Raw genomic sequence first — 22,192 nt, 5'->3', positions numbered from 1 at the left:
CCGTGTCGCCGCGGCCGGGTGCGGGAGCGGGATCGAGGGCCGGGGCCGCTTCCCCGGGCCTGCCGGCCACCAGGGGCGGGCTCCTGAGCTCGGCGGGTGGTGTGCGGGCAAGGGTGGCCTTGCCGGGGCTGAGGGGCCGTGGCGACGCAATGGTGGCTCCCAGTGGCTTCAGGCCAGCTGCTGTCGGGCAGCAGGGCCGGCCCGGGCTGCGGCCGGGCTGCGCCTAGCGCCGCGTGGGCGGGCAGGGGCGATGCCCCAGGGACCGCGGGCCCCGGGCCCCGAAGCCCCCGGGGCCACGTCCCTGTGAGCGACGTGCGGGATCTTGGGCGGGGCGCCAAGCGCCGAAGGGTTTGCTGGGTAACGCCGGCCCTCGGCTGGGAGGTGGTGGCCAAACCCTCCGCCACCGCCCGATACCCGAGACGTCCGTTCCCCCTGCCTGGGCGGGCGGCGGGGTCCCGCCGGGGCGGGCTGACCGCCGGGCTGGCTGGCCCTAAGGCGCCAGCGCCAGCGCAACTGGGCCTCAAGAGGCAGCCCGCGGTCCCCGCCCCCGTCTACGGCCATACCACCCTGAACGCGCCCGATCTCGTCTGATCTCGGAAGCTAAGCAGGGTCGGGCCTGGTTAGTACTTGGATGGGAGACCGCCTGGGAATACCGGGTGCTGTAGGCTTTTTGCCTCCCGCTCCGCCTTCTCCTTTACTCGCCCGCGGGCGGTGGCCGCCGGCTCCGCCCCCGCCGGGCCCCGCTGCAGGCCCCACCTCCTCAGGCCCCTCCCACCACGGCGCGCGTGCGCCGGAGGGGCCGCTCCCCGCCGGCCCGGCCGGCCGGGCGGCCAGAAGGCGGCCCCGGAAGGCAGCCGCACCCCGGACGCTCCCGGGGTGGCTGGCCCGGACCCAGAATCCGCCGCGGGCCCGGTTGCCGTCCTTTCGGCCAGCGAGCCCCTCGACCTGCACCTGGCCGCCCCCACTGGCGCCCAGCCCCGCTGCCGCCACCTGTGCGCCGGTGTGTCCCGCCACAGCTCCCTCCGGCAGAAGCCCCGCCTCCACCGTGTCGCCGCGGCCGGGTGCGGGAGCGGGATCGAGGGCCGGGGCCGCTTCCCCGGGCCTGCCGGCCACCAGGGGCGGGCTCCTGAGCTCGGCGGGTGGTGTGCGGGCAAGGGTGGCCTTGCCGGGGCTGAGGGGCCGTGGCGACGCAATGGTGGCTCCCAGTGGCTTCGGGCCAGCTGCTGTCGGGCAGCAGGGCCGGCCCGGGCTGCGGCCGGGCTGCGCCTAGCGCCGCGTGGGCGGGCAGGGGCGATGCCCCAGGGACCGCGGGCCCCGGGCCCCGAAGCCTCCGGGGCCACGTCCCTGTGAGCGACGTGCGGGATCTTGGGCGGGGCGCCAAGCGCCGAAGGGTTTGCTGGGTCACGCCGGCCCTCGGCTGGGAGGTGGTGGCCAAACCCTCCGCCACCGCCCGATACCCGAGACGTCCGTTCCCCCTGCCTGGGCGGGCTGACCGCCGGGCTGGCTGGCCCTAAGGCGCCAGCGCCAGCGCAACTGGGCCTCAAGAGGCAGCCCGCGGTCCCCGCCCCCGTCTACGGCCATACCACCCTGAACGCGCCCGATCTCGTCTGATCTCGGAAGCTAAGCAGGGTCGGGCCTGGTTAGTACTTGGATGGGAGACCGCCTGGGAATACCGGGTGCTGTAGGCTTTTTGCCTCCCGCTCCGCCTTCTCCTTTACTCGCCCGCGGGCGGTGGCCGCCGGCTCCGCCCCCGCCGGGCCCCGCTGCAGGCCCCACCTCCTCAGGCCCCTCCCACCACGGCGCGCGTGCGCCGGAGGGGCCGCTCCCCGCCGGCCCGGCCGGCCGGGCGGCCAGAAGGCGGCCCCGGAAGGCAGCCGCACCCCGGACGCTCCCGGGGTGGCTGGCCCGGACCCAGAATCCGCCGCGGGCCCGGTTGCCGTCCTTTCGGCCAGCGAGCCCCTCGACCTGCACCTGGCCGCCCCCACTGGCGCCCAACCCCGCTGCCGCCACCTGTGCGCCGGTGTGTCCCGCCACAGCTCCCTCCGGCAGAAGCCCCGCCTCCGCCGTGTCGCCGCGGCCGGGTGCGGGAGCGGGATCGAGGGCCGGGGCCGCTTCCCCGGGCCTGCCGGCCACCAGGGGCGGGCTCCTGAGCTCGGCGGGTGGTGTGCGGGCAAGGGTGGCCTTGCCGGGGCTGAGGGGCCGTGGCGACGCAATGGTGGCTCCCAGTGGCTTCGGGCCAGCTGCTGTCGGGCAGCAGGGCCGGCCCGGGCTGCGGCCGGGCTGCGCCTAGCGCCGCGTGGGCGGGCAGGGGCGATGCCCCAGGGACCGCGGGCCCCGGGCCCCGAAGCCCCCGGGGCCACGTCCCTGTGAGCGACGTGCGGGATCTTGGGCGGGGCGCCAAGCGCCGAAGGGTTTGCTGGGTCACGCCGGCCCTCGGCTGGGAGGTGGTGGCCAAACCCTCCGCCACCGCCCGATACCCGAGACGTCCGTTCCCCCTGCCTGGGCGGGCGGCGGGGTCCCGCCGGGGCGGGCTGACCGCCGGGCTGGCTGGCCCTAAGGCGCCAGCGCCAGCGCAACTGGGCCTCAAGAGGCAGCCCGCGGTCCCCGCCCCCGTCTACGGCCATACCACCCTGAACGCGCCCGATCTCGTCTGATCTCGGAAGCTAAGCAGGGTCGGGCCTGGTTAGTACTTGGATGGGAGACCGCCTGGGAATACCGGGTGCTGTAGGCTTTTTGCCTCCCGCTCCGCCTTCTCCTTTACTCGCCCGCGGGCGGTGGCCGCCGGCTCCGCCCCCGCCGGGCCCCGCTGCAGGCCCCACCTCCTCAGGCCCCTCCCACCACGGCGCGCGTGCGCCGGAGGGGCCGCTCCCCGCCGGCCCGGCCGGCCGGGCGGCCAGAAGGCGGCCCCGGAAGGCAGCCGCACCCCGGACGCTCCCGGGGTGGCTGGCCCGGACCCAGAATCCGCCGCGGGCCCGGTTGCCGTCCTTTCGGCCAGCGAGCCCCTCGACCTGCACCTGGCCGCCCCCACTGGCGCCCAGCCCCGCTGCCGCCACCTGTGCGCCGGTGTGTCCCGCCACAGCTCCCTCCGGCAGAAGCCCCGCCTCCGCCGTGTCGCCGCGGCCGGGTGCGGGAGCGGGATCGAGGGCCGGGGCCGCTTCCCCGGGCCTGCCGGCCACCAGGGGCGGGCTCCTGAGCTCGGCGGGTGGTGTGCGGGCAAGGGTGGCCTTGCCGGGGCTGAGGGGCCGTGGCGACGCAATGGTGGCTCCCAGTGGCTTCGGGCCAGCTGCTGTCGGGCAGCAGGGCCGGCCCGGGCTGCGGCCGGGCTGCGCCTAGCGCCGCGTGGGCGGGCAGGGGCGATGCCCCAGGGACCGCGGGCCCCGGGCCCCGAAGCCCCCGGGGCCACGTCCCTGTGAGCGACGTGCGGGATCTTGGGCGGGGCGCCAAGCGCCGAAGGGTTTGCTGGGTCACGCCGGCCCTCGGCTGGGAGGTGGTGGCCAAACCCTCCGCCACCGCCCGATACCCGAGACGTCCGTTCCCCCTGCCTGGGCGGGCTGACCGCCGGGCTGGCTGGCCCTAAGGCGCCAGCGCCAGCGCAACTGGGCCTCAAGAGGCAGCCCGCGGTCCCCGCCCCCGTCTACGGCCATACCACCCTGAACGCGCCCGATCTCGTCTGATCTCGGAAGCTAAGCAGGGTCGGGCCTGGTTAGTACTTGGATGGGAGACCGCCTGGGAATACCGGGTGCTGTAGGCTTTTTGCCTCCCGCTCCGCCTTCTCCTTTACTCGCCCGCGGGTGGTGGCCGCCGGCTCCGCCCCCGCCGGGCCCCGCTGCAGGCCCCACCTCCTCAGGCCCCTCCCACCACGGCGCGCGTGCGCCGGAGGGGCCGCTCCCCGCCGGCCCGGCCGGCCGGGCGGCCAGAAGGCGGCCCCGGAAGGCAGCCGCACCCCGGACGCTCCCGGGGTGGCTGGCCCGGACCCAGAATCCGCCGCGGGCCCGGTTGCCGTCCTTTCGGCCAGCGAGCCCCTCGACCTGCACCTGGCCGCCCCCACTGGCGCCCAGCCCCGCTGCCGCCACCTGTGCGCCGGTGTGTCCCGCCACAGCTCCCTCCGGCAGAAGCCCCGCCTCCGCCGTGTCGCCGCGGCCGGGTGCGGGAGCGGGATCGAGGGCCGGGGCCGCTTCCCCGGGCCTGCCGGCCACCAGGGGCGGGCTCCTGAGCTCGGCGGGTGGTGTGCGGGCAAGGGTGGCCTTGCCGGGGCTGAGGGGCCGTGGCGACGCAATGGTGGCTCCCAGTGGCTTCGGGCCAGCTGCTGTCGGGCAGCAGGGCCGGCCCGGGCTGCGGCCGGGCTGCGCCTAGCGCCGCGTGGGCGGGCAGGGGCGATGCCCCAGGGACCGCGGGCCCCGGGCCCCGAAGCCCCCGGGGCCACGTCCCTGTGAGCGACGTGCGGGATCTTGGGCGGGGCGCCAAGCGCCGAAGGGTTTGCTGGGTCACGCCGGCCCTCGGCTGGGAGGTGGTGGCCAAACCCTCCGCCACCGCCCGATACCCGAGACGTCCGTTCCCCCTGCCTGGGCGGGCGGCGGGGTCCCGCCGGGGCGGGCTGACCCCCGGGCTGGCTGGCCCTAAGGCGCCAGCGCCAGCGCAACTGGGCCTCAAGAGGCAGCCCGCGGTCCCCGCCCCCGTCTACGGCCATACCACCCTGAACGCGCCCGATCTCGTCTGATCTCGGAAGCTAAGCAGGGTCGGGCCTGGTTAGTACTTGGATGGGAGACCGCCTGGGAATACCGGGTGCTGTAGGCTTTTTGCCTCCCGCTCCGCCTTCTCCTTTACTCGCCCGCGGGCGGTGGCCGCAGGCTCCGCCCCCGCCGGGCCCTGCTGCAGGCCCCACCTCCTCAGGCCCCTCCCACCAGGGCGCGCGTGCGCCGGAGGGGCCGCTCCCCGCCGGCCCGGCCGGCCGGGCGGCCAGAAGGCGGCCCCGGAAGGCAGCCGCACCCCGGACGCTCCCGGGGTGGCTGGCCCGGACCCAGAATCCGCCGCGGGCCCGGTTGCCGTCCTTTCGGCCAGCGAGCCCCTCGACCTGCACCTGGCCGCCCCCACTGGCGCCCAGCCCCGCTGCCGCCACCTGTGCGCCGGTGTGTCCCGCCACAGCTCCCTCCGGCAGAAGCCCCGCCTCCACCGTGTCGCCGCGGCCGGGTGCGGGAGCGGGATCGAGGGCCGGGGCCGCTTCCCCGGGCCTGCCGGCCACCAGGGGCGGGCTCCTGAGCTCGGCGGGTGGTGTGCGGGCAAGGGTGGCCTTGCCGGGGCTGAGGGGCCGTGGCGACGCAATGGTGGCTCCCAGTGGCTTCGGGCCAGCTGCTGTCGGGCAGCAGGGCCGGCCCGGGCTGCGGCCGGGCTGCGCCTAGCGCCGCGTGGGCGGGCAGGGGCGATGCCCCAGGGACCGCGGGCCCCGGGCCCCGAAGCCCCCGGGGCCACGTCCCTGTGAGCGACGTGCGGGATCTTGGGCGGGGCGCCAAGCGCCGAAGGGTTTGCTGGGTCACGCCGGCCCTCGGCTGGGAGGTGGTGGCCAAACCCTCCGCCACCGCCCGATACCCGAGACGTCCGTTCCCCCTGCCTGGGCGGGCTGACCGCCGGGCTGGCTGGCCCTAAGGCGCCAGCGCCAGCGCAACTGGGCCTCAAGAGGCAGCCCGCGGTCCCCGCCCCCGTCTACGGCCATACCACCCTGAACGCGCCCGATCTCGTCTGATCTCGGAAGCTAAGCAGGGTCGGGCCTGGTTAGTACTTGGATGGGAGACCGCCTGGGAATACCGGGTGCTGTAGGCTTTTTGCCTCCCGCTCCGCCTTCTCCTTTACTCGCCCGCGGGCGGTGGCCGCCGGCTCCGCCCCCGCCGGGCCCCGCTGCAGGCCCCACCTCCTCAGGCCCCTCCCACCATGGCGCGCGTGCGCCGGAGGGGCCGCTCCCCGCCGGCCCGGCCGGCCGGGCGGCCAGAAGGCGGCCCCGGAAGGCAGCCGCACCCCAGACGCTCCCGGGGTGGCTGGCCCGGACCCAGAATCCGCCGCGGGCCCGGTTGCCGTCCTTTCGGCCAGCGAGCCCCTCGACCTGCACCTGGCCGCCCCCACTGGCGCCCAGCCCCGCTGCCGCCACCTGTGCGCCGGTGTGTCCCGCCACAGCTCCCTCCGGCAGAAGCCCCGCCTCCGCCGTGTCGCCGCGGCCGGGAGCGGTAGCGGGATCGAGGGCCGGGGCCGCTTCCCCGGGCCTGCCGGCCACCAGGGGCGGGCTCCTGAGCTCGGCGGGTGGTGTGCGGGCAAGGGTGGCCTTGCCGGGGCTGAGGGGCCGTGGCGACGCAATGGTGGCTCCCAGTGGCTTCGGGCCAGCTGCTGTCGGGCAGCAGGGCCGGCCCGGTCTGCGGCCGGGCTGCGCCTAGCGCCGCGTGGGCGGGCAGGGGCGATGCCCCAGGGACCGCGGGCCCCGGGCCCCGAAGCCTCCGGGGCCACGTCCCTGTGAGCGACGTGCGGGATCTTGGGCGGGGCGCCAAGCGCCGAAGGGTTTGCTGGGTCACGCCGGCCCTCGGCTGGGAGGTGGTGGCCAAACCCTCCGCCACCGCCCGATACCCGAGACGTCCGTTCCCCCTGCCTGGGCGGGCTGACCGCCGGGCTGGCTGGCCCTAAGGCGCCAGCGCCAGCGCAACTGGGCCTCAAGAGGCAGCCCGCGGTCCCCGTCCCCGTCTACGGCCATACCACCCTGAACGCGCCCGATCTCGTCTGATCTCGGAAGCTAAGCAGGGTCGGGCCTGGTTAGTACTTGGATGGGAGACCGCCTGGGAATACCGGGTGCTGTAGGCTTTTTGCCTCCCGCTCCGCCTTCTCCTTTACTCGCCCGCGGGCGGTGGCCGCCGGCTCCGCCCCCGCCGGGCCCCGCTGCAGGCCCCACCTCCTCAGGCCCCTCCCACCACGGCGCGCGTGCGCCGGAGGGGCCGCTCCCCGCCGGCCCGGCCGGCCGGGCGGCCAGAAGGCGGCCCCGGAAGGCAGCCGCACCCCGGACGCTCCCGGGGTGGCTGGCCCGGACCCAGAATCTGCCGCGGGCCCGGTTGCCGTCCTTTCGGCCAGCCAGCCCCTCGACCTGCACCTGGCCGCCCCCACTGGCGCCCAGCCCCGCTGCCGCCACCTGTGCGCCGGTGTGTCCCGCCACAGCTCCCTCCGGCAGAAGCCCCGCCTCCGCCGTGTCGCCGCGGCCGGGTGCGGGAGCGGGATCGAGGGCCGGGGCCGCTTCCCCGGGCCTGCCGGCCACCAGGGGCGGGCTCCTGAGCTCGGCGGGTGGTGTGCGGGCAAGGGTGGCCTTGCCGGGGCTGAGGGGCCGTGGCGACGCAATGGTGGCTCCCAGTGGCTTCGGGCCAGCTGCTGTCGGGCAGCAGGGCCGGCCCGGGCTGCGGCCGGGCTGCGCCTAGCGCCGCGTGGGCGGGCAGGGGCGATGCCCCAGGGACCGCGGGCCCCGGGCCCCGAAGCCCCCGGGGCCACGTCCCTGTGAGCGACGTGCGGGATCTTGGGCGGGGCGCCAAGCGCCGAAGGGTTTGCTGGGTCACGCCGGCCCTCGGCTGGGAGGTGGTGGCCAAACCCTCCGCCACCGCCCGATACCCGAGACGTCCGTTCCCCCTGCCTGGGCGGGCGGCGGGGTCCCGCCGGGGCGGGCTGACCGCCGGGCTGGCTGGCCCTAAGGCGCCAGCGCCAGCGCAACTGGGCCTCAAGAGGCAGCCCGCGGTCCCCGCCCCCGTCTACGGCCATACCACCCTGAACGCGCCCGATCTCGTCTGATCTCGGAAGCTAAGCAGGGTCGGGCCTGGTTAGTACTTGGATGGGAGACCGCCTGGGAATACCGGGTGCTGTAGGCTTTTTGCCTCCCGCTCCGCCTTCTCCTTTACTCGCCCGCGGGCGGTGGCCGCCGGCTCCGCCCCCGCCGGGCCCCGCTGCAGGCCCCACCTCCTCAGGCCCCTCCCACCACGGCGCGCGTGCGCCGGAGGGGCCGCTCCCCGCCGGCCCGGCCGGCCGGGCGGCCAGAAGGCGGCCCCGGAAGGCAGCCGCACCCCGGACGCTCCCGGGGTGGCTGGCCCGGACCCAGAATCCGCCGCGGGCCCGGTTGCCGTCCTTTCGGCCAGCGAGCCCCTCGACCTGCACCTGGCCGCCCCCACTGGCGCCCAGCCCCGCTGCCGCCACCTGTGCGCCGGTGTGTCCCGCCACAGCTCCCTCCGGCAGAAGCCCCGCCTCCGCCGTGTCGCCGCGGCCGGGTGCGGGAGCGGGATCGAGGGCCGGGGCCGCTTCCCCGGGCCTGCCGGCCACCAGGGGCGGGCTCCTGAGCTCGGCGGGTGGTGTGCGGGCAAGGGTGGCCTTGCCGGGGCTGAGGGGCCGTGGCGACGCAATGGTGGCTCCCAGTGGCTTCGGGCCAGCTGCTGTCGGGCAGCAGGGCCGGCCCGGGCTGCGGCCGGGCTGCGCCTAGCGCCGCGTGGGCGGGCAGGGGCGATGCCCCAGGGACCGCGGGCCCCGGGCCCCGAAGCCTCCGGGGCCACGTCCCTGTGAGCGACGTGCGGGATCTTGGGCGGGGCGCCAAGCGCCGAAGGGTTTGCTGGGTCACGCCGGCCCTCGGCTGGGAGGTGGTGGCCAAACCCTCCGCCACCGCCTGATACCCGAGACGTCCGTTCCCCCTGCCTGGGCGGGCTGACCGCCGGGCTGGCTGGCCCTAAGGCGCCAGCGCCAGCGCAACTGGGCCTCAAGAGGCAGCCCGCGGTCCCCGCCCCCGTCTACGGCCATACCACCCTGAACGCGCCCGATCTCGTCTGATCTCGGAAGCTAAGCAGGGTCGGGCCTGGTTAGTACTTGGATGGGAGACCGCCTGGGAATACCGGGTGCTGTACGCTTTTTGCCTCCTGCTCCGCCTTCTCCTTTACTCGCCCGCGGGCGGTGGCCGCCGGCTCCGCCCCCGCCGGGCCCCGTTTTAGGCCCCACCTCCTCAGGCCCCTCCCACCACGGCGCGCGTGCGCCGGAGGGGCCGCTCCCCGCCGGCCCGGCCGGCCGGGCGGCCAGAAGGCGGCCCCGGAAGGCAGCCGCACCCCGGACGCTCCCGGGGTGGCTGGCCCGGACCCAGAATCCGCCGCGGGCCCGGTTGCCGTCCTTTCGGCCAGCGAGCCCCTCGACCTGCACCTGGCCGCCCCCACTGGCGCCCAGCCCCGCTGCCGCCACCTGTGCGCCGGTGTGTCCCGCCACAGCTCCCTCCGGCAGAAGCCCCGCCTCCGCCGTGTCGCCGCGGCCGGGTGCGGGAGCGGGATCGAGGGCCGGGGCCGCTTCCCCGGGCCTGCCGGCCACCAGGGGCGGGCTCCTGAGCTCGGCGGGTGGTGTGCGGGCAAGGGTGGCCTTGCCGGGGCTGAGGGGCCGTGGCGACGCAATGGTGGCTCCCAGTGGCTTCGGGCCAGCTGCTGTCGGGCAGCAGGGCCGGCCCGGGCTGCGGCCGGGCTGCGCCTAGCGCCGCGTGGGCGGGCAGGGGCGATGCCCCAGGGACCGCGGGCCCCGGGCCCCGAAGCCCCCGGGGCCACGTCCCTGTGAGCGACGTGCGGGATCTTGGGCGGGGCGCCAAGCGCCGAAGGGTTTGCTGGGTCACGCCGGCCCTCGGCTGGGAGGTGGTGGCCAAACCCTCCGCCACCGCCCGATACCCGAGACGTCCGTTCCCCCTGCCTGGGCGGGCTGACCGCCGGGCTGGCTGGCCCTAAGGCGCCAGCGCCAGCGCAACTGGGCCTCAAGAGGCAGCCCGCGGTCCCCGCCCCCGTCTACGGCCATACCACCCTGAACGCGCCCGATCTCGTCTGATCTCGGAAGCTAAGCAGGGTCGGGCCTGGTTAGTACTTGGATGGGAGACCGCCTGGGAATACCGGGTGCTGTAGGCTTTTTGCCTCCCGCTCCGCCTTCTCCTTTACTCGCCCGCGGGCGGTGGCCGCCGGCTCCGCCCCCGCCGGGCCCCGCTGCAGGCCCCACCTCCTCAGGCCCCTCCCACCACGGCGCGCGTGCGCCGGAGGGGCCGCTCCCCGCCGGCCCGGCCGGCCGGGCGGCCAGAAGGCGGCCCCGGAAGGCAGCCGCACCCCGGACGCTCCCGGGGTGGCTGGCCCGGACCCAGAATCCGCCGCGGGCCCGGTTGCCGTCCTTTCGGCCAGCGAGCCCCTCGACCTGCACCTGGCCGCCCCCACTGGCGCCCAGCCCCGCTGCCGCCACCTGTGCGCCGGTGTGTCCCGCCACAGCTCCCTCCGGCAGAAGCCCCGCCTCCGCCGTGTCGCCGCGGCCGGGTGCGGGAGCGGGATCGAGGGCCGGGGCCGCTTCCCCGGGCCTGCCGGCCACCAGGGGCGGGCTCCTGAGCTCGGCGGGTGGTGTGCGGGCAAGGGTGGCCTTGCCGGGGCTGAGGGGCCGTGGCGACGCAATGGTGGCTCCCAGTGGCTTCGGGCCAGCTGCAGTCGGGCAGCAGGGCCGGCCCGGGCTGCGGCCGGGCTGCGCCTAGCGCCGCGTGGGCGGGCAGGGGCGATGCCCCAGGGACCGCGGGCCCCGGGCCCCGAAGCCTCCGGGGCCACGTCCCTGTGAGCGACGTGCGGGATCTTGGGCGGGGCGCCAAGCGCCGAAGGGTTTGCTGGGTCACGCCGGCCCTCGGCTGGGAGGTGGTGGCCAAACCCTCCGCCACCGCCCGATACCCGAGACGTCCGTTCCCCCTGCCTGGGCGGGCTGACCGCCGGGCTGGCTGGCCCTAAGGCGCCAGCGCCAGCGCAACTGGGCCTCAAGAGGCAGCCCGCGGTCCCCGCCCCCGTCTACGGCCATACCACCCTGAACGCGCCCGATCTCGTCTGATCTCGGAAGCTAAGCAGGGTCGGGCCTGGTTAGTACTTGGATGGGAGACCGCCTGGGAATACCGGGTGCTGTAGGCTTTTTGCCTCCCGCTCCGCCTTCTCCTTTACTCGCCCGCGGGCGGTGGCCGCCGGCTCCGCCCCCGCCGGGCCCCGCTGCAGGCCCCACCTCCTCAGGCCCCTCCCACCACGGCGCGCGTGCGCCGGAGGGGCCGCTCCCCGCCGGCCCGGCCGGCCGGGCGGCCAGAAGGCGGCCCCGGAAGGCAGCCGCACCCCGGACGCTCCCGGGGTGGCTGGCCCGGACCCAGAATCCGCCGCGGGCCCGGTTGCCGTCCTTTCGGCCAGCGAGCCCCTCGACCTGCACCTGGCCGCCCCCACTGGCGCCCAGCCCCGCTGCCGCCACCTGTGCGCCGGTGTGTCCCGCCACAGCTCCCTCCGGCAGAAGCCCCGCCTCCGCCGTGTCGCCGCGGCCGGGTGCGGGAGCGGGATCGAGGGCCGGGGCCGCTTCCCCGGGCCTGCCGGCCACCAGGGGCGGGCTCCTGAGCTCGGCGGGTGGTGTGCGGGCAAGGGTGGCCTTGCCGGGGCTGAGGGGCCGTGGCGACGCAATGGTGGCTCCCAGTGGCTTCGGGCCAGCTGCTGTCGGGCAGCAGGGCCGGCCCGGGCTGCGGCCGGGCTGCGCCTAGCGCCGCGTGGGCGGGCAGGGGCGATGCCCCAGGGACCGCGGGCCCCGGGCCCCGAAGCCCCCGGGGCCACGTCCCTGTGAGCGACGTGCGGGATCTTGGGCGGGGCGCCAAGCGCCGAAGGGTTTGCTGGGTCACGCCGGCCCTCGGCTGGGAGGTGGTGGCCAAACCCTCCGCCACCGCCCGATACCCGAGACGTCCGTTCCCCCTGCCTGGGCGGGCTGACCGCCGGGCTGGCTGGCCCTAAGGCGCCAGCGCCAGCGCAACTGGGCCTCAAGAGGCAGCCCGCGGTCCCCGCCCCCGTCTACGGCCATACCACCCTGAACGCGCCCGATCTCGTCTGATCTCGGAAGCTAAGCAGGGTCGGGCCTGGTTAGTACTTGGATGGGAGACCGCCTGGGAATACCGGGTGCTGTAGGCTTTTTGCCTCCCGCTCCGCCTTCTCCTTTACTCGCCCGCGGGCGGTGGCCGCCGGCTCCGCCCCCGCCGGGCCCCGCTGCAGGCCCCACCTCCTCAGGCCCCTCCCACCACGGCGCGCGTGCGCCGGAGGGGCCGCTCCCCGCCGGCCCGGCCGGCCGGGCGGCCAGAAGGCGGCCCCGGAAGGCAGCCGCACCCCGGACGCTCCCGGGGTGGCTGGCCCGGACCCAGAATCCGCCGCGGGCCCGGTTGCCGTCCTTTCGGCCAGCGAGCCCCTCGACCTGCACCTGGCCGCCCCCACTGGCGCCCAGCCCCGCTGCCGCCACCTGTGCGCCGGTGTGTCCCGCCACAGCTCCCTCCGGCAGAAGCCCCGCCTCCGCCGTGTCGCCGCGGCCGGGTGCGGGAGCGGGATCGAGGGCCGGGGCCGCTTCCCCGGGCCTGCCGGCCACCAGGGGCGGGCTCCTGAGCTCGGCGGGTGGTGTGCGGGCAAGGGTGGCCTTGCCGGGGCTGAGGGGCCGTGGCGACGCAATGGTGGCTCCCAGTGGCTTCGGGCCAGCTGCAGTCGGGCAGCAGGGCCGGCCCGGGCTGCGGCCGGGCTGCGCCTAGCGCCGCGTGGGCGGGCAGGGGCGATGCCCCAGGGACCGCGGGCCCCGGGCCCCGAAGCCTCCGGGGCCACGTCCCTGTGAGCGACGTGCGGGATCTTGGGCGGGGCGCCAAGCGCCGAAGGGTTTGCTGGGTCACGCCGGCCCTCGGCTGGGAGGTGGTGGCCAAACCCTCCGCCACCGCCCGATACCCGAGACGTCCGTTCCCCCTGCCTGGGCGGGCTGACCGCCGGGCTGGCTGGCCCTAAGGCGCCAGCGCCAGCGCAACTGGGCCTCAAGAGGCAGCCCGCGGTCCCCGCCCCCGTCTACGGCCATACCACCCTGAACGCGCCCGATCTCGTCTGATCTCGGAAGCTAAGCAGGGTCGGGCCTGGTTAGTACTTGGATGGGAGACCGCCTGGGAATACCGGGTGCTGTAGGCATTTTGCCTCCCGCTCCGCCTTCTCCTTTACTCGCCCGCGGGCGGTGGCCGCCGGCTCCGCCCCCGCCGGGCCCCGCTGCAGGCCCCACCTCCTCAGGCCCCTCCCACCATGGCGCGCGTGCGCCGGAGGGGCCGCTCCCCGCCGGCCCGGCCGGCCGGGCGGCCAGAAGGCGGCCCCGGAAGGCAGCCGCACCCCGGACGCTCCCGGGGTGGCTGGCCCGGACCCAGAATCCGCCGCGGGCCCGGTTGCCGTCCTTTCGGCCAGCGAGCCCCTCGACCTGCACCTGGCCGCCCCCACTGGCGCCCAGCCCCGCTGCCGCCACCTGTGCGCCGGTGTGTCCCGCCACAGCTCCCTCCGGCAGAAGCCCCGCCTCCGCCGTGTCGCCGCGGCCGGGTGCGGGAGCGGGATCGAGGGCCGGGGCCGCTTCCCCGGGCCTGCCGGCCACCAGGGGCGGGCTCCTGAGCTCGGCGGGTGGTGTGCGGGCAAGGGTGGCCTTGCCGGGGCTGAGGGGCCGTGGCGACGCAATGGTGGCTCCCAGTGGCTTCGGGCCAGCTGCTGTCGGGCAGCAGGGCCGGCCCGGGCTGCGGCCGGGCTGCGCCTAGCGCCGCGTGGGCGGGCAGGGGCGATGCCCCAGGGACCGCGGGCCCCGGGCCACGAAGCCTCCGGGGCCACGTCCCTGTGAGCGACGTGCGGGATCTTGGGCGGGGCGCCAAGCGCCGAAGGGTTTGCTGGGTCACGCCGGCCCTCGGCTGGGAGGTGGTGGCCAAACCCTCCGCCACCGCCCGATACCCGAGACGTCCGTTCCCCCTGCCTGGGCGGGCTGACCGCCGGGCTGGCTGGCCCTAAGGCGCCAGCGCCAGCGCAACTGGGCCTCAAGAGGCAGCCCGCGGTCCCCGTCCCCGTCTACGGCCATACCACCCTGAACGCGCCCGATCTCGTCTGATCTCGGAAGCTAAGCAGGGTCGGGCCTGGTTAGTACTTGGATGGGAGACCGCCTGGGAATACCGGGTGCTGTAGGCTTTTTGCCTCCCGCTCCGCCTTCTCCTTTACTCGCCCGCGGGCGGTGGCCGCCGGCTCCGCCCCTGCCGGGCCCCGCTGCAGGCCCCACCTCCTCAGGCCCCTCCCACCACGGCGCGCGTGCGCCGGAGGGGCCGCTCCCCGCCGGCCCGGCCGGCCGGGCGGCCAGAAGGCGGCCCCGGAAGGCAGCCGCACCCCGGACGCTCCCGGGGTGGCTGGCCCGGACCCAGAATCCGCCGCGGGCCCGGTTGCCGTCCTTTCGGCCAGCGAGCCCCTCGACCTGCACCTGGCCGCCCCCACTGGCGCCCAGCCCCGCTGCCGCCACCTGTGCGCCGGTGTGTCCCGCCACAGCTCCCTCCGGCAGAAGCCCCGCCTCCGCCGTGTCGCCGCGGCCGGGTGCGGGAGCGGGATCGAGGGCCGGGGCCGCTTCCCCGGGCCTGCCGGCCACCAGGGGCGGGCTCCTGAGCTCGGCGGGTGGTGTGCGGGCAAGGGTGGCCTTGCCGGGGCTGAGGGGCCGTGGCGACGCAATGGTGGCTCCCAGTGGCTTCGGGCCAGCTGCTGTCGGGCAGCAGGGCCGGCCCGGGCTGCGGCCGGGCTGCGCCTAGCGCCGCGTGGGCGGGCAGGGGCGATGCCCCAGGGACCGCGGGCCCCGGGCCCCGAAGCCCCCGGGGCCACGTCCCTGTGAGCGACGTGCGGGATCTTGGGCGGGGCGCCAAGCGCCGAAGGGTTTGCTGGGTCACGCCGGCCCTCGGCTGGGAGGTGGTGGCCAAACCCTCCGCCACCGCCCGATACCCGAGACGTCCGTTCCCCCTGCCTGGGCGGGCGGCGGGGTCCCGCCGGGGCGGGCTGACCGCCGGGCTGGCTGGCCCTAAGGCGCCAGCGCCAGCGCAACTGGGCCTCAAGAGGCAGCCCGCGGTCCCCGCCCCCGTCTACGGCCATACCACCCTGAACGCGCCCGATCTCGTCTGATCTCGGAAGCTAAGCAGGGTCGGGCCTGGTTAGTACTTGGATGGGAGACCGCCTGGGAATACCGGGTGCTGTAGGCTTTTTGCCTCCCGCTCCGCCTTCTCCTTTACTCGCCCGCGGGCGGTGGCCGCCGGCTCCGCCCCCGCCGGGCCCCGCTGCAGGCCCCACCTCCTCAGGCCCCTCCCACCACGGCGCGCGTGCGCCAGAGGGGCCGCTCCCCGCCGGCCCGGCCGGCCGGGCGGCCAGAAGGCGGCCCCGGAAGGCAGCCGCACCCCGGACGCTCCCGGGGTGGCTGGCCCGGACCCAGAATCCGCCGCGGGCCCGGTTGCCGTCCTTTCGGCCAGCGAGCCCCTCGACCTGCACCTGGCCGCCCCCACTGGCGCCCAGCCCCGCTGCCGCCACCTGTGCGCCGGTGTGTCCCGCCACAGCTCCCTCCGGCAGAAGCCCCGCCTCCGCCGTGTCGCCGCGGCCGGGTGCGGGAGCGGGATCGAGGGCCGGGGCCGCTTCCCCGGGCCTGCCGGCCACCAGGGGCGGGCTCCTGAGCTCGGCGGGTGGTGTGCGGGCAAGGGTGGCCTTGCCGGGGCTGAGGGGCCGTGGCGACGCAATGGTGGCTCCCAGTGGCTTCGGGCCAGCTGCTGTCGGGCAGCAGGGCCGGCCCGGGCTGCGGCCGGGCTGCGCCTAGCGCCGCGTGGGCGGGCAGGGGCGATGCCCCAGGGACCGCGGGCCCCGGGCCCCGAAGCCTCCGGGGCCACGTCCCTGTGAGCGACGTGCGGGATCTTGGGCGGGGCGCCAAGCGCCGAAGGGTTTGCTGGGTCACGCCGGCCCTCGGCTGGGAGGTGGTGGCCAAACCCTCCGCCACCGCCTGATACCCGAGACGTCCGTTCCCCCTGCCTGGGCGGGCTGACCGCCGGGCTGGCTGGCCCTAAGGCGCCAGCGCCAGCGCAACTGGGCCTCAAGAGGCAGCCCGCGGTCCCCGCCCCCGTCTACGGCCATACCACCCTGAACGCGCCCGATCTCGTCTGATCTCGGAAGCTAAGCAGGGTCGGGCCTGGTTAGTACTTGGATGGGAGACCGCCTGGGAATACCGGGTGCTGTAGGCTTTTTGCCTCCTGCTCCGCCTTCTCCTTTACTCGCCCGCGGGCGGTGGCCGCCGGCTCCGCCCCCGCCGGGCCCCGTTTTAGGCCCCACCTCCTCAGGCCCCTCCCACCACGGCGCGCGTGCGCCGGAGGGGCCGCTCCCCGCCGGCCCGGCCGGCCGGGCGGCCAGAAGGCGGCCCCGGAAGGCAGCCGCACCCCGGACGCTCCCGGGGTGGCTGGCCCGGACCCAGAATCCGCCGCGGGCCCGGTTGCCGTCCTTTCGGCCAGCGAGCCCCTCGACCTGCACCTGGCCGCCCCCACTGGCGCCCAGCCCCGCTGCCGCCACCTGTGCGCCGGTGTGTCCCGCCACAGCTCCCTCCGGCAGAAGCCCCGCCTCCGCCGTGTCGCCGCGGCCGGGTGCGGGAGCGGGATCGAGGGCCGGGGCCGCTTCCCCGGGCCTGCCGGCCACCAGGGGCGGGCTCCTGAGCTCGGCGGGTGGTGTGCGGGCAAGGGTGGCCTTGCCGGGGCTGAGGGGCCGTGGCGACGCAATGGTGGCTCCCAGTGGCTTCGGGCCAGCTGCTGTCGGGCAGCAGGGCCGGCCCGGGCTGCGGCCGGGCTGCGCCTAGCGCCGCGTGGGCGGGCAGGGGCGATGCCCCAGGGACCGCGGGCCCCGGGCCCCGAAGCCCCCGGGGCCACGTCCCTGTGAGCGACGTGCGGGATCTTGGGCGGGGCGCCAAGCGCCGAAGGGTTTGCTGGGTCACGCCGGCCCTCGGCTGGGAGGTGGTGGCCAAACCCTCCGCCACCGCCCGATACCCGAGACGTCCGTTCCCCCTGCCTGGGCGGGCTGACCGCCGGGCTGGCTGGCCCTAAGGCGCCAGCGCCAGCGCAACTGGGCCTCAAGAGGCAGCCCGCGGTCCCCGCCCCCGTCTACGGCCATACCACCCTGAACGCGCCCGATCTCGTCTGATCTCGGAAGCTAAGCAGGGTCGGGCCTGGTTAGTACTTGGATGGGAGACCGCCTGGGAATACCGGGTGCTGTAGGCTTTTTGCCTCCCGCTCCGCCTTCTCCTTTACTCGCCCGCGGGCGGTGGCCGCCGGCTCCGCCCCCGCCGGGCCCCGCTGCAGGCCCCACCTCCTCAGGCCCCTCCCACCACGGCGCGCGTGCGCCGGAGGGGCCGCTCCCCGCCGGCCCGGCCGGCCGGGCGGCCAGAAGGCGGCCCCGGAAGGCAGCCGCACCCCGGACGCTCCCGGGGTGGCTGGCCCGGACCCAGAATCCGCCGCGGGCCCGGTTGCCGTCCTTTCGGCCAGCGAGCCCCTCGACCTGCACCTGGCCGCCCCCACTGGCGCCCAGCCCCGCTGCCGCCACCTGTGCGCCGGTGTGTCCCGCCACAGCTCCCTCCGGCAGAAGCCCCGCCTCCGCCGTGTCGCCGCGGCCGGGTGCGGGAGCGGGATCGAGGGCCGGGGCCGCTTCCCCGGGCCTGCCGGCCACCAGGGGCGGGCTCCTGAGCTCGGCGGGTGGTGTGCGGGCAAGGGTGGCCTTGCCGGGGCTGAGGGGCCGTGGCGACGCAATGGTGGCTCCCAGTGGCTTCGGGCCAGCTGCTGTCGGGCAGCAGGGCCGGCCCGGGCTGCGGCCGGGCTGCGCCTAGCGCCGCGTGGGCGGGCAGGGGCGATGCCCCAGGGACCGCGGGCCCCGGGCCCCGAAGCCCCCGGGGCCACGTCCCTGTGAGCGACGTGCGGGATCTTGGGCGGGGCGCCAAGCGCCGAAGGGTTTGCTGGGTCACGCCGGCCCTCGGCTGGGAGGTGGTGGCCAAACCCTCCGCCACCGCCCGATACCCGAGACGTCCGTTCCCCCTGCCTGGGCGGGCTGACCGCCGGGCTGGCTGGCCCTAAGGCGCCAGCGCCAGCGCAACTGGGCCTCAAGAGGCAGCCCGCGGTCCCCGTCCCCGTCTACGGCCATACCACCCTGAACGCGCCCGATCTCGTCTGATCTCGGAAGCTAAGCAGGGTCGGGCCTGGTTAGTACTTGGATGGGAGACCGCCTGGGAATACCGGGTGCTGTAGGCTTTTTGCCTCCCGCTCCGCCTTCTCCTTTACTCGCCCGCGGGCGGTGGCCGCCGGCTCCGCCCCCGCCGGGCCCCGCTGCAGGCCCCACCTCCTCAGGCCCCTCCCACCATGGCGCGCGTGTGCCGGAGGGGCCGCTCCCCGCCGGCCCGGCCGGCCGGGCGGCCAGAAGGCGGCCCCGGAAGGCAGCCGCACCCCGGACGCTCCCGGGGTGGCTGGCCCGGACCCAGAATCCGCCGCGGGCCCGGTTGCCGTCCTTTCGGCCAGCGAGCCCCTCGACCTGCACCTGGCCGCCCCCACTGGCGCCCAGCCCCGCTGCCGCCACCTGTGCGCCGGTGTGTCCCGCCACAGCTCCCTCCGGCAGAAGCCCCGCCTCCGCCGTGTCGCCGCGGCCGGGTGCGGGAGCGGGATCGAGGGCCGGGGCCGCTTCCCCGGGCCTGCCGGCCACCAGGGGCGGGCTCCTGAGCTCGGCGGGTGGTGTGCGGGCAAGGGTGGCCTTGCCGGGGCTGAGGGGCCGTGGCGACGCAATGGTGGCTCCCAGTGGCTTCGGGCCAGCTGCTGTCGGGCAGCAGGGCCGGCCCGGGCTGCGGCCGGGCTGCGCCTAGCGCCGCGTGGGCGGGCAGGGGCGATGCCCCAGGGACCGCGGGCCCCGGGCCCCGAAGCCCCCGGGGCCACGTCCCTGTGAGCGACGTGCGGGATCTTGGGCGGGGCGCCAAGCGCCGAAGGGTTTGCTGGGTCACGCCGGCCCTCGGCTGGGAGGTGGTGGCCAAACCCTCCGCCACCGCCCGATACCCGAGACGTCCGTTCCCCCTGCCTGGGCGGGCTGACCGCCGGGCTGGCTGGCCCTAAGGCGCCAGCGCCAGCGCAACTGGGCCTCAAGAGGCAGCCCGCGGTCCCCGCCCCCGTCTACGGCCATACCACCCTGAACGCGCCCGATCTCGTCTGATCTCGGAAGCTAAGCAGGGTCGGGCCTGGTTAGTACTTGGATGGGAGACCGCCTGGGAATACCGGGTGCTGTAGGCTTTTTGCCTCCCGCTCCGCCTTCTCCTTTACTCGCCCGCGGGCGGTGGCCGCCGGCTCCGCCCCCGCCGGGCCCCGCTGCAGGCCCCACCTACTCAGGCCCCTCCCACCACGGCGCGCGTGCACCGGAGGGGCCGCTCCCCGCCGGCCCGGCCGGCCGGGCGGCCAGAAGGCGGCCCCGGAAGGCAGCCGCACCCCGGACGCTCCCGGGGTGGCTGGCCCGGACCCAGAATCCGCCGCGGGCCCGGTTGCCGTCCTTTCGGCCAGCGAGCCCCTCGACCTGCACCTGGCCGCCCCCACTGGCGCCCAGCCCCGCTGCCGCCACCTGTGCGCCGGTGTGTCCCGCCACAGCTCCCTCCGGCAGAAGCCCCGCCTCCGCCGTGTCGCCGCGGCCGGGTGCGGGAGCGGGATCGAGGGCCGGGGCCGCTTCCCCGGGCCTGCCGGCCACCAGGGGCGGGCTCCTGAGCTCGGCGGGTGGTGTGCGGGCAAGGGTGGCCTTGCCGGGGCTGAGGGGCCGTGGCGACGCAATGGTGGCTCCCAGTGGCTTCAGGCCAGCTGCTGTCGGGCAGCAGGGCCGGCCCGGGCTGCGGCCGGGCTGCGCCTAGCGCCGCGTGGGCGGGCAGGGGCGATGCCCCAGGGACCGCGGGCCCCGGGCCCCGAAGCCCCCGGGGCCACGTCCCTGTGAGCGACGTGCGGGATCTTGGGCGGGGCGCCAAGCGCCGAAGGGTTTGCTGGGTCACGCCGGCCCTCGGCTGGGAGGTGGTGGCCAAACCCTCCGCCACCGCCCGATACCCGAGACGTCCGTTCCCCCTGCCTGGGCGGGCTGACCGCCGGGCTGGCTGGCCCTAAGGCGCCAGCGCCAGCGCAACTGGGCCTCAAGAGGCAGCCCGCGGTCCCCGCCCCCGTCTACGGCCATACCACCCTGAACGCGCCCGATCTCGTCTGATCTCGGAAGCTAAGCAGGGTCGGGCCTGGTTAGTACTTGGATGGGAGACCGCCTGGGAATACCGGGTGCTGTAGGCTTTTTGCCTCCCGCTCCGCCTTCTCCTTTACTCGCCCGCGGGCGGTGGCCGCCGGCTCCGCCCCCGCCGGGCCCCGCTGCAGGCCCCACCTCCTCAGGCCCCTCCCACCACGGCGCGCGTGCGCCGGAGGGGCCGCTCCCCGCCGGCCCGGCCGGCCGGGCGGCCAGAAGGCGGCCCCGGAAGGCAGCCGCACCCCGGACGCTCCCGGGGTGGCTGGCCCGGACCCAGAATCCGCCGCGGGCCCGGTTGCCGTCCTTTCGGCCAGCGAGCCCCTCGACCTGCACCTGGCCGCCCCCACTGGCGCCCAGCCCCGCTGCCGCCACCTGTGCGCCGGTGTGTCCCGCCACAGCTCCCTCCGGCAGAAGCCCCGCCTCCGCCGTGTCGCCGCGGCCGGGTGCGGGAGCGGGATCGAGGGCCGGGGCCGCTTCCCCGGGCCTGCCGGCCACCAGGGGCGGGCTCCTGAGCTCGGCGGGTGGTGTGCGGGCAAGGGTGGCCTTGCCGGGGCTGAGGGGCCGTGGCGACGCAATGGTGGCTCCCAGTGGCTTCGGGCCAGCTGCTGTCGGGCAGCAGGGCCGGCCCGGGCTGCGGCCGGGCTGCGCCTAGCGCCGCGTGGGCGGGCAGGGGCGATGCCCCAGGGACCGCGGGCCCCGGGCCCCGAAGCCCCCGGGGCCACGTCCCTGTGAGCGACGTGCGGGATCTTGGGCGGGGCGCCAAGCGCCGAAGGGTTTGCTGGGTCACGCCGGCCCTCGGCTGGGAGGTGGTGGCCAAACCCTCCGCCACCGCCCGATACCCGAGACGTCCGTTCCCCCTGCCTGGGCGGGCTGACCGCCGGGCTGGCTGGCCCTAAGGCGCCAGCGCCAGCGCAACTGGGCCTCAAGAGGCAGCCCGCGGTCCCCGCCCCCGTCTACGGCCATACCACCCTGAACGCGCCCGATCTCGTCTGATCTCGGAAGCTAAGCAGGGTCGGGCCTGGTTAGTACTTGGATGGGAGACCGCCTGGGAATACCGGGTGCTGTAGGCTTTTTGCCTCCCGCTCCGCCTTCTCCTTTACTCGCCCGCGGGCGGTGGCCGCCGGCTCCGCCCCCGCCGGGCCCCGCTGCAGGCCCCACCTCCTCAGGCCCCTCCCACCACGGCGCGCGTGCGCCGGAGGGGCCGCTCCCCGCCGGCCCGGCCGGCCGGGCGGCCAGAAGGCGGCCCCGGAAGGCAGCCGCACCCCGGACGCTCCCGGGGTGGCTGGCCCGGACCCAGAATCCGCCGCGGGCCCGGTTGCCGTCCTTTCGGCCAGCGAGCCCCTCGACCTGCACCTGGCCGCCCCCACTGGCGCCCAGCCCCGCTGCCGCCACCTGTGCGCCGGTGTGTCCCGCCACAGCTCCCTCCGGCAGAAGCCCCGCCTCCGCCGTGTCACCGCGGCCGGGTGCGGGAGCGGGATCGAGGGCCGGGGCCGCTTCCCCGGGCCTGCCGGCCACCAGGGGCGGGCTCCTGAGCTCGGCGGGTGGTGTGCGGGCAAGGGTGGCCTTGCCGGGGCTGAGGGGCCGTGGCGACGCAATGGTGGCTCCCAGTGGCTTCGGGCCAGCTGCTGTCGGGCAGCAGGGCCGGCCCGGGCTGCGGCCGGGCTGCGCCTAGCGCCGCGTGGGCGGGCAGCGGCGATGCCCCAGGGACCGCGGGCCCCGGGCCCCGAAGCCCCCGGGGCCACGTCCCTGTGAGCGACGTGCGGGATCTTGGGCGGGGCGCCAAGCGCCGAAGGGTTTGCTGGGTCACGCCGGCCCTCGGCTGGGAGGTGGTGGCCAAACCCTCCGCCACCGCCCGATACCCGAGACGTCCGTTCCCCCTGCCTGGGCGGGCTGACCGCCGGGCTGGCTGGCCCTAAGGCGCCAGCGCCAGCGCAACTGGGCCTCAAGAGGCAGCCCGCGGTCCCCGCCCCCGTCTACGGCCATACCACCCTGAACGCGCCCGATCTCGTCTGATCTCGGAAGCTAAGCAGGGTCGGGCCTGGTTAGTACTTGGATGGGAGACCGCCTGGGAATACCGGGTGCTGTAGGCTTTTTGCCTCCCG

General features: G+C 76.7%; 22 non-coding genes across 22 annotated transcripts; all 22 read left to right on the top strand.

Annotated features, from left to right (window-relative positions):
• Positions 1-549: 549 nt before the first annotated feature.
• Positions 550-668, top strand: LOC136140064 (5S ribosomal RNA). The gene has a single exon (XR_010657561.1). It is a non-coding gene; the product is annotated as a 5S ribosomal RNA (ribosomal RNA).
• A 901-nt stretch (positions 669-1,569) lies between these two features.
• LOC136140063 (5S ribosomal RNA) lies at positions 1,570-1,688 on the top strand. The gene has a single exon (XR_010657560.1). It is a non-coding gene; the product is annotated as a 5S ribosomal RNA (ribosomal RNA).
• A 924-nt stretch (positions 1,689-2,612) lies between these two features.
• Positions 2,613-2,731, top strand: LOC136140062 (5S ribosomal RNA). The gene has a single exon (XR_010657559.1). It is a non-coding gene; the product is annotated as a 5S ribosomal RNA (ribosomal RNA).
• Positions 2,732-3,632: 901 nt separating this feature from the next.
• LOC136140060 (5S ribosomal RNA) lies at positions 3,633-3,751 on the top strand. The gene has a single exon (XR_010657557.1). It is a non-coding gene; the product is annotated as a 5S ribosomal RNA (ribosomal RNA).
• A 924-nt stretch (positions 3,752-4,675) lies between these two features.
• Positions 4,676-4,794, top strand: LOC136140059 (5S ribosomal RNA). Its single transcript, XR_010657556.1, has one exon. It is a non-coding gene; the product is annotated as a 5S ribosomal RNA (ribosomal RNA).
• A 901-nt stretch (positions 4,795-5,695) lies between these two features.
• LOC136140058 (5S ribosomal RNA) lies at positions 5,696-5,814 on the top strand. Its single transcript, XR_010657555.1, has one exon. It is a non-coding gene; the product is annotated as a 5S ribosomal RNA (ribosomal RNA).
• Positions 5,815-6,715: 901 nt separating this feature from the next.
• Positions 6,716-6,834, top strand: LOC136140057 (5S ribosomal RNA). Its single transcript, XR_010657554.1, has one exon. It is a non-coding gene; the product is annotated as a 5S ribosomal RNA (ribosomal RNA).
• A 924-nt stretch (positions 6,835-7,758) lies between these two features.
• Positions 7,759-7,877, top strand: LOC136140056 (5S ribosomal RNA). Its single transcript, XR_010657553.1, has one exon. It is a non-coding gene; the product is annotated as a 5S ribosomal RNA (ribosomal RNA).
• Positions 7,878-8,778: 901 nt separating this feature from the next.
• On the top strand, positions 8,779-8,897 carry LOC136139471 (5S ribosomal RNA). Its single transcript, XR_010657006.1, has one exon. It is a non-coding gene; the product is annotated as a 5S ribosomal RNA (ribosomal RNA).
• A 901-nt stretch (positions 8,898-9,798) lies between these two features.
• Positions 9,799-9,917, top strand: LOC136140055 (5S ribosomal RNA). The gene has a single exon (XR_010657552.1). It is a non-coding gene; the product is annotated as a 5S ribosomal RNA (ribosomal RNA).
• Positions 9,918-10,818: 901 nt separating this feature from the next.
• On the top strand, positions 10,819-10,937 carry LOC136140054 (5S ribosomal RNA). Its single transcript, XR_010657551.1, has one exon. It is a non-coding gene; the product is annotated as a 5S ribosomal RNA (ribosomal RNA).
• A 901-nt stretch (positions 10,938-11,838) lies between these two features.
• LOC136140053 (5S ribosomal RNA) lies at positions 11,839-11,957 on the top strand. The gene has a single exon (XR_010657550.1). It is a non-coding gene; the product is annotated as a 5S ribosomal RNA (ribosomal RNA).
• A 901-nt stretch (positions 11,958-12,858) lies between these two features.
• Positions 12,859-12,977, top strand: LOC136139424 (5S ribosomal RNA). The gene has a single exon (XR_010656961.1). It is a non-coding gene; the product is annotated as a 5S ribosomal RNA (ribosomal RNA).
• Positions 12,978-13,878: 901 nt separating this feature from the next.
• LOC136140052 (5S ribosomal RNA) lies at positions 13,879-13,997 on the top strand. Its single transcript, XR_010657549.1, has one exon. It is a non-coding gene; the product is annotated as a 5S ribosomal RNA (ribosomal RNA).
• A 924-nt stretch (positions 13,998-14,921) lies between these two features.
• On the top strand, positions 14,922-15,040 carry LOC136140051 (5S ribosomal RNA). Its single transcript, XR_010657548.1, has one exon. It is a non-coding gene; the product is annotated as a 5S ribosomal RNA (ribosomal RNA).
• Positions 15,041-15,941: 901 nt separating this feature from the next.
• On the top strand, positions 15,942-16,060 carry LOC136140049 (5S ribosomal RNA). The gene has a single exon (XR_010657546.1). It is a non-coding gene; the product is annotated as a 5S ribosomal RNA (ribosomal RNA).
• Positions 16,061-16,961: 901 nt separating this feature from the next.
• Positions 16,962-17,080, top strand: LOC136140048 (5S ribosomal RNA). Its single transcript, XR_010657545.1, has one exon. It is a non-coding gene; the product is annotated as a 5S ribosomal RNA (ribosomal RNA).
• Positions 17,081-17,981: 901 nt separating this feature from the next.
• Positions 17,982-18,100, top strand: LOC136140047 (5S ribosomal RNA). Its single transcript, XR_010657544.1, has one exon. It is a non-coding gene; the product is annotated as a 5S ribosomal RNA (ribosomal RNA).
• A 901-nt stretch (positions 18,101-19,001) lies between these two features.
• Positions 19,002-19,120, top strand: LOC136140046 (5S ribosomal RNA). The gene has a single exon (XR_010657543.1). It is a non-coding gene; the product is annotated as a 5S ribosomal RNA (ribosomal RNA).
• A 901-nt stretch (positions 19,121-20,021) lies between these two features.
• LOC136140045 (5S ribosomal RNA) lies at positions 20,022-20,140 on the top strand. Its single transcript, XR_010657542.1, has one exon. It is a non-coding gene; the product is annotated as a 5S ribosomal RNA (ribosomal RNA).
• Positions 20,141-21,041: 901 nt separating this feature from the next.
• Positions 21,042-21,160, top strand: LOC136140043 (5S ribosomal RNA). The gene has a single exon (XR_010657540.1). It is a non-coding gene; the product is annotated as a 5S ribosomal RNA (ribosomal RNA).
• A 901-nt stretch (positions 21,161-22,061) lies between these two features.
• On the top strand, positions 22,062-22,180 carry LOC136140042 (5S ribosomal RNA). The gene has a single exon (XR_010657539.1). It is a non-coding gene; the product is annotated as a 5S ribosomal RNA (ribosomal RNA).
• The last annotated feature ends 12 nt before the right edge of the window (positions 22,181-22,192 follow it).

Source organism: Phocoena phocoena, chromosome 19, assembly GCF_963924675.1.
Source record: "Phocoena phocoena chromosome 19, mPhoPho1.1, whole genome shotgun sequence".
Taxonomy (NCBI): domain Eukaryota; kingdom Metazoa; phylum Chordata; class Mammalia; order Artiodactyla; family Phocoenidae; genus Phocoena; species Phocoena phocoena.
The sequence above is the reverse complement of the archived record's forward strand: the minus strand, read 5'-3'. Positions and strand labels throughout refer to the sequence as shown.